The 7749-nt window shown below is 34.3% G+C and overlaps 1 non-coding gene across 1 annotated transcript; it reads left to right on the forward strand.

The window, feature by feature from the left end:
• The first annotated feature begins 223 nt into the window (after window positions 1-223).
• Window positions 224-295, forward strand: TRNAY-GUA (transfer RNA tyrosine (anticodon GUA)). The gene has a single exon. It is a non-coding gene; the product is annotated as a tRNA-Tyr (tRNA).
• Window positions 296-7749: the final 7454 nt, after the last annotated feature.

Here is a 7749-nt window from a genome sequence, read left to right on the forward strand (position 1 = left end):
TTTTCCTGATTCTTTCCACGTTTGACGTGAATAGGTCAGTTTCTTACAGAAAGTCATCCACGAAGTAATCATAGTTCTAGTCACATATCTCGTGTTCTTCGTCATATCGAAATAGTCCAACCTAATGCATACCAAACAGAACTTTGTTTTCGTAAATGAACACACAAATCGGATTGAAGTTTGGAAAACAAATTATAAGGTATTTCTCCCACTTCCTTAGCGTGCCTTCGTGGTATAATGGTAGCACGCTGGGCCGTAATTCCAGAGGTCCGTGGTTCGATTCCCGGCGAAGGCGGTTGCACATTTTTCATCTTTTCTGCTTCCAATTAACCTAATGACTCTATAAGTGGCGCTCGAACTAAAAGAGTTGTGGATGATGATTCTCCGGATCAGGATTTGGCGACTAGTTCCCCTAAAACCCTAGTCGCCCTTTAAAAAGGGGAGTATATAAGGTATTTCTCCCACTCTCCTAGCGTGCCGCGGTTGCATATTTTTCATCTTTTCTGCTTTCATTTAACGTAATGACTCTACAAAATAACATGAAGAACATAAAACACTTCGAAGCATTATTACGACAAAATGCACCTTTAAATATCGCTCTGCATTTCTATTTCAAATGCACATCTTCAAATTTAAATGCTTATATTACATTTAATTTAACAGAAGCAGCGAAAATGCTTACAGAAGTGGAAAAAAATCTGATAATTTTAGATGGGAATAAACATAACCTCCAGAGCACGGAATGAATCCTTAACTCCGTTACCTACATCAGAGTTGGAAATAACCTATTAGTTTATACAACGGATAAATAGATTTCATTAAACTTAGAGCGAAATTAGTTTCCACTGGAATTTTCAGGCCTTTCGCATTTTGAAACGATAGCCAATTTCACGGAATTAGAGCAGGGAACTAGGGCTCTCCCAAACAGATGTATTAATGTCGTGATTTCTAGCTGTCTAGTTTGCTAAAATAATCTCTCTAAGGCTGGAACTCCAGAGAAAATGCTATGTTTGGTATGATCCGTAAAATAATCATAGTAGCGTAAGAGATATGAAAGCGAGATAGATTTTATGTGTCCACTACCGAAACTGTATGCTTATAATTGTATCGCTTAGTCGTTAATGTATACAAGACGAGTGTATTATTGTTAGGATAACACTGTCTACGAGGCGTATGTCTTGGATTTTTAGTTTGAAAGAATATATGATATTTTTTTTAAATTAAACTCTGGACGAAAAGATCATCTCTGAAGAGATTAAATTCGCACTTGTTGTTGCGACAGGGAAAAGCATATTACAATTATAGCCAATTAAAATTAATTTGTAGCTTACTTTAGAAATTCTTGTGCCCGCTTCTGCTGACAACATCAATGATCTAAAGATATTTAAAAGTTTTAGGCAAACTTTAAAAGTGGATTAGGAATGAAAAGATAAATCATTTTTACACAGGAACATATAGCCCGGGGGCAATTGCCCCAAGTGCACGCTGGTATCGCAATCATGGGAGTGACTTTTGAAATCGAGCAATTGGTTTCAATTGCAAATTTGTCTGACGTAATTCTAGGGAGAACACTTTTTCAGTTATATGTGTTGCCTTGTGTTAACCTCGATGTTTGTTTACTTGAAGTTTCTGAATAGTTTCTGGCTTTGCATTTTCGGTGCTACTTTGGTAGACGGTTGCACGGATTTTGGAAATAATTTTTTTTTTTTTTTTTTTTTTTTTTTTTTTTTTTTTTGGCGAGGGATACGACTTATAATAAACCCATTGCTAGACAAGTTATTTATGATAACCGATACTTTGTTGTCATTTCATTTAAAAAATAAAAAAATAATGCGTTTTATTATGCATTAATTCCGTGTTTTAAATATTATTTATGGCTTCTAAATATTAAAAATCAATTTAATTTTGCATTTTTATTTGAAATAAAAATGTTATTGTTTATGATATTTTATGGAATTTTATGTTGTGGATAATGTAATGAATGACATCACATTACTTTTAAAGTAATTAGTTTTAATATCTATAAATTTAATCTAACGTTTTAAACATTATTTATGGCTGTTAAATATTAAAATACAATTAAATTTTGCGTTTTTTTAAAAATTATTTTATTATGTATGATTATTTAAATAATTTGCATTCTATTCGGGATGTATTCTGCTCCTTGAATATTGAAATTGGTGCATTACTGCACCATTTTAATATTTTATTATTCATCTCTTCAAATTCATTAGATTACATTTTTCAATTTTTTTCACATGTTTCCTCTTGGATTACATTTTAAAAAATATATTACATTTTTTAAACTTTTTCCATTGATATCTAAATTATGATTCCGATTTTTTTGTGGTACTTACCAAAACCGCGGTTAAATACTCAAAAAAAAATGTAAGTACATATTTTTCTTTTACTTTATAATTGTATACTTCAATTTTTATTAAAACAGTTAATTCACTGTTTTAAAAAATTACCGAGATATTTATTGCCACATATGTTTTAATGTTAAATAATTATATCCTATAAAACTTATTTTAAAGGATTTAAATTTAAGTAATATTTTAATTCTTTTAAACGTTGGTATGATGTTTTTAATTCGATATTCAATTTAAGTAATATTTTAATCCAATTAAACGTTGGCGCAATATTTTTATAGCGGTGTTTTTATTCTATATCTTTGCTGTATAAAAGTAATAATTTAACCTTACTTTAGTATTTTATACTCATAGTAAATGTATTTATTTACATTTGCCTGCCATCTTCAAAAACGATATTTTCAACAAAAAAATTAATCCATCATTTTATTGATATTTATATTTTTAAAGTTTCGAATACTTTACGATGCATAAAATACGTAAAAACAGCATTTTCCAAGATGGCTGACGATTGTAAAAATCGCGCCAACAGTTACGCCAACGTAAATCGCCAAAAATCCGTGCAACCGTTTCCCAAAGCAGCACCGCATTTTCATTAGGTTATTTTGAAGCAGGAAGCATGAAAAATGAGCAAAGCTCTCGTCGGGACTCGAAGCTGGACTTCTGGAGCACGCAACGAGTGGGCTAACCGTTACAACACGAAGGCTTGCAGAAAAGAAGGAGCAAATACCATTGGCGGTAAAAAGACTGCTATCTTAGCTTTTATTGGTAAATTGGGGGGTTCAAATTCATCTAAAATATTTGAAATTTCCGGGAAGTATAATTAGGACTATTCTTTCTACTACTGTGGATTTCATCTGTCGCCCTCCTCCACGTGAGTGTAACGAAGTCGAAAAAATGATGCGGTGCGTCATAAAAAATTCATCGTTATGTTTCGAAGATTGGTTTGCTTTGTGAGATTATGACAAACCTTCGAGGGTTATCTGCCTACAAGAAGGGATACTTTCGTGGATACCTTTGAAAGTCCTTCTAAGGGAAACTGGCACGTACACACTCAAACGTTACACATGGAAAAATATGAACGCTCATGCAGCTAGGCCATTCGCAGGATTCGAACCTCGGACGGAACTATCAGCGTGTTTACCGTTCGGCCGCTGGTGGGCCATTCAAAAAAACAGGAAGGAGAGTTAAGTGCTACCACTGAAGTAAGAAACGTTAAGTGTTTTATAAGATGTCTTAAATATAAAAATTAAAAAATATAATATTTAAGGAAATAACTAAGGAGAGTGAGTGAAAAAATTGGAAGAGAATAGGAGCCGTATATGTCTTAAGGTGAATAAACGTATATTGAAACTGAAGATTAAGACTGAAATCGTAAAATCATTTATGATGCATAAAAACATTTAATAAATATAAAAACACGTGATTCTCAAACTCAAAATTATTTTAAGAAATTTTTTAAGAAATATTCTCAGTGCTGCTTAATCCGCTGAACCGCGTAGAGTTTTATTTTTGCTTCCAAAATTAAATATAATTTTCAATGAATTTATCTGTATTTCTTGCTGTGCCAGTGGCGAGCATGCGTTGCTTTCTTTAAATAACAACTTTAATTTGAAAAGAACAGACTGAGTTCAGCGGATATAAAGTAGTTTGTATAAATCATTATTTTTTAATCGTATTCAAAATTTGCTCCTCGAATTTACGCTCTCTGTTTTACTTTATATTTGATCAGAAATATAGTCTCACGAAACTTTTAAAATTTATCACAGGAAGCCTTATCTAGGCTGGGCTGTTCCCTTAAAGAACAGACCAGACTCTATATATTTAATATAATTTTGTATTTCGGGCTTTCACTTTTCTAAATTTTATTTTACCTGCAAATTAAAATTTTTAATTTAAATTAAAAGAAATTAAATGAATTTCCGATCGCGAAACCTTTCGAATTTAATGCATTGTAATTTTTATTATTGCATTTTCTCTTTACATGACTTAATAAATGTACTTCTTCTTTTTTATTGGACAGAGTCGCTTAACTTGACGACTGTTTGACTTCATTTTGGTCCAGTTCCACTATCATCGTAATAAGTATTGTGATTGAATAAATGTAATCGATCACTATATTATCTGTAACCGTAACTCGACCTTCCTACCGTCTTCCAGTAATTTTAAGAAGCAGAAAGTACTAGAAATATCTCGGCAGTTGGGTAAAAACTATGTAAGGCCAGAGAGAATATCTGTTCTGAGTTGCTGTTGCGAACTGTTAGTTAAGAGCGGCTTTGTAGTACTGAAAGCTTCTCTTTTCAAATGCTTTTTCCTTGCATAGTGTTTAACGTTCGCAGTAGTGTACAGTGTAACTGTTAACTATACTCTGTATTACTGTGAACACCTGTACGAGTATTTCTGTGGAAAGTACCAGAACTCTGAAAAGTTTCTTTTGATAAATTTTATCAATCTATAATTGGTTTTGTGTGCATTTAATCTCTTGCGAACCCGTACGCATGCAACAATACCTAAATTTTGCTTCATATTTCCAAGAAAATAATTTTTCATTTGTATATATATATATATATATATATATATGCACTGGGAAGGTGGAAGCGAGAGGGGGAAAGAGATACTCATATGCAAGCTAAATATAATCCTTAAATGCGTTTCTTAATTCATGCATCTTAATTTGGTATGTGCTTAAAACAGCTGCACAATCTGGTAATGAAAAAGAATATTTGCATTAATTAAATCAAAGAACCATTTTTCTATTCAAGTTCCAGTATGGAAACATTTTTTTGGTCTAATTATAGTAATTAAAGGAATTCTCTTGTAGAAGAAACAAAACTGCTGGAAGATTCTCGAGCACATTCTTCGAGCGAAAGGAAACGAAAACCCCCATCCCTCACCCAAACGATGCCACCCTTGACTATATTTACAGAATCACATCGAACAATTGAACGTTTTCATTGAAACAATGGCGATATGGCCTCCCAGGTTGAGGGACTGTTTTAATTAGAGACTGCGCACCAATTAATGTCGTATTAAGTTTGTATTTGTCCTTATCAAGGTTCCGGAGTCTTAGGTTGATAAAAACACAACAGTTTTTTTTTTTTTTTTTTTCCTTAAAGAGCATCACTTCAATTGGCAGAAAGGGTCTTAATAAGAAGTAATTAATGAAGGAATGGAATAAAATGCTGATTGAGTGGCTTAATAGGATGTGAGCTATTAAGAAGCTTAAATGTTTTAGTCGGGAAAGTCGCCAAGAAATAACGTGACAAAATATTTTTGAAATAGGATGTTAATAATTTTGCTTCTTTCTTGGTGGTTCCAAGCGTCATGTATGAAAACATTGACTTTAGAGAGAAACTAGAAAATATTAAGTGATGCATTCTAATATGAGGAAACAAAATACTCGCTAATATGGTGAACATATACGTATTCTAATCAAAATATATAAGTAGCCAAATGTGTTTTGTATGACCAAGACCTCAAGTGCTTCAGAATATTCTATGAAAATTTACATATACGGTAGACCCTACTTACTGTTATCGCGGTTAATGTTATTTTCTCCATCCTTTCTGTATGCCTTCGTGGTGCAACGGTTAGCACACTCGGCGCGTATTCCAGAGTTCCAGGTTCGAATCCCGTCGAGGGCATTGGACACATTTCCCTTCTCCTGCTCCAAATATCCTAATAACTCTACAAAGTTATCATTTCGATATTGTTTTCCAAGTTCCAAGGTCCCTATCATTTGTACACAGAAACGTGGAAAATACGTCGCTTATTGTAATCCACGTGTCGGTTAATATGATCAAAATGTTATAGATTAAACCTTTTAAATTCAAGTAAAGTCTCTAAATTAAATTAAATTCTTACAAAATCTGAAAGCTTTCAGATTTTACATTACACCCTATGGGGCGTTTTTTAACGTTTCGTGTGCTACCTTTATTGATTAAATATCATGTTCTTCGCGCTTGAACCATAAAATTCAACTCAATAGCAATATCGCATGAGCATATCTTTAGAATTTTCCATACACAGTCTTGCGCGCTAAAGATAATTTTCTTTTCCGTACAGTATTACCATTGTTTGCTTTTGAAATGGTTGAGTGTGTTGATAAAAGTGTTACAAAATATGAAATCGATAATAAAACAAATTTCAAATTACAAATTAAAGCTTCCAGATGCCCATATTCGGTGGAAGATGACGTTATTTAAAATTGGATGGCTTTAGGTACCGTTGTTTTATCACAATGCGAGAAATATACAGGGGTTGGACAAAAATATGGAAACACCTTTAAAACAAAATGTTTCTTTGCTTAATATGGTGTAGGAAACCCGTTGGCATCCAAAACAGCTTGCAGTCTTCTCGGAATGGATAAATACAGTTACTGTATGTTTGCCAAGGGAATATTATACCATTCTTCCTGCAAAACGGTGGCAAGTTCAGATAATGATGTTGTCGGTGGATAACGAGAACGCACTTTCTGTTCCAATGTAGACCACAAAGGTTCGATAATATTCAGGTCTGCTGACTGTGGTGGCCAGGGGAGATGGGACAACTCATCCTCGTGCTCAGAAAACCAGTCCTGGACAATGTGAGTTGTGTGAACAGGGGCTTTGTCGTCTTGGAAGACACCATCAGCATCGAGGAACAACGTTTGTACCATGGGATGAACTTGATCGGCCAAAATGTTCACATAAGTCTTGGCAGTCATGTGCCCTGACACAGTTATCATTGGGTATCACGGTTATCATTGGGTATTTACAGAATGCCCAAACCATAACAGAACCCCCGCCATGTTTCACTCTTGGCAACAAGCAGTATGTATTATAGGCTTGAGATGGCGTTCTCCAGACGTAAACTCGGCCAGAAGTGGGAAACAATGTGAAAGAAGACTCGTCAGACCATATTACTCTCTTCCACTGCTCTATAGTCCAGGCTTTATGACTTAAACACCACCTTTTCCTGTTAAGGGCATTAGCATCACTGATGAGTGGCTTCTCAATTGCAGCACGGCCAGCAATTCCCTGTTTATGAAGCTCCCTTCTAATTGTTTTGGTACTCACAGGGTTCGGTAACACAACATTCATTTCAGCAGTAACTTTTGCAGCTGTGGTCTTCTTATTTTTCGTCACAATTGCCCTTAATGATCGTCTGTCACGATCACTCAGGACACACTTTCGTCCGCGCTGTGATTTAGCAGATGATGTTTTTCCGCTTTTCAAATATGCGGAATAAATCTTCGATACAGTACCTCTTGAAACACTAAACGCCTCGGCTACCTTGCTTACGGAAGCACCTACCATACGTGCTCCAACAATTTGCCCACTTTCGAAGTCTGTTAACTCTGACATAATGCAATGACAACCTCACATAACAGTACTCC

The sequence above is a fragment of the Stegodyphus dumicola genome, chromosome 2, assembly GCF_044657685.1.
Source record: "Stegodyphus dumicola isolate Sdum_Otavi_A_Nest chromosome 2, ASM4465768v1".
Taxonomy (NCBI): Eukaryota; Metazoa; Arthropoda; class Arachnida; order Araneae; family Eresidae; genus Stegodyphus; species Stegodyphus dumicola.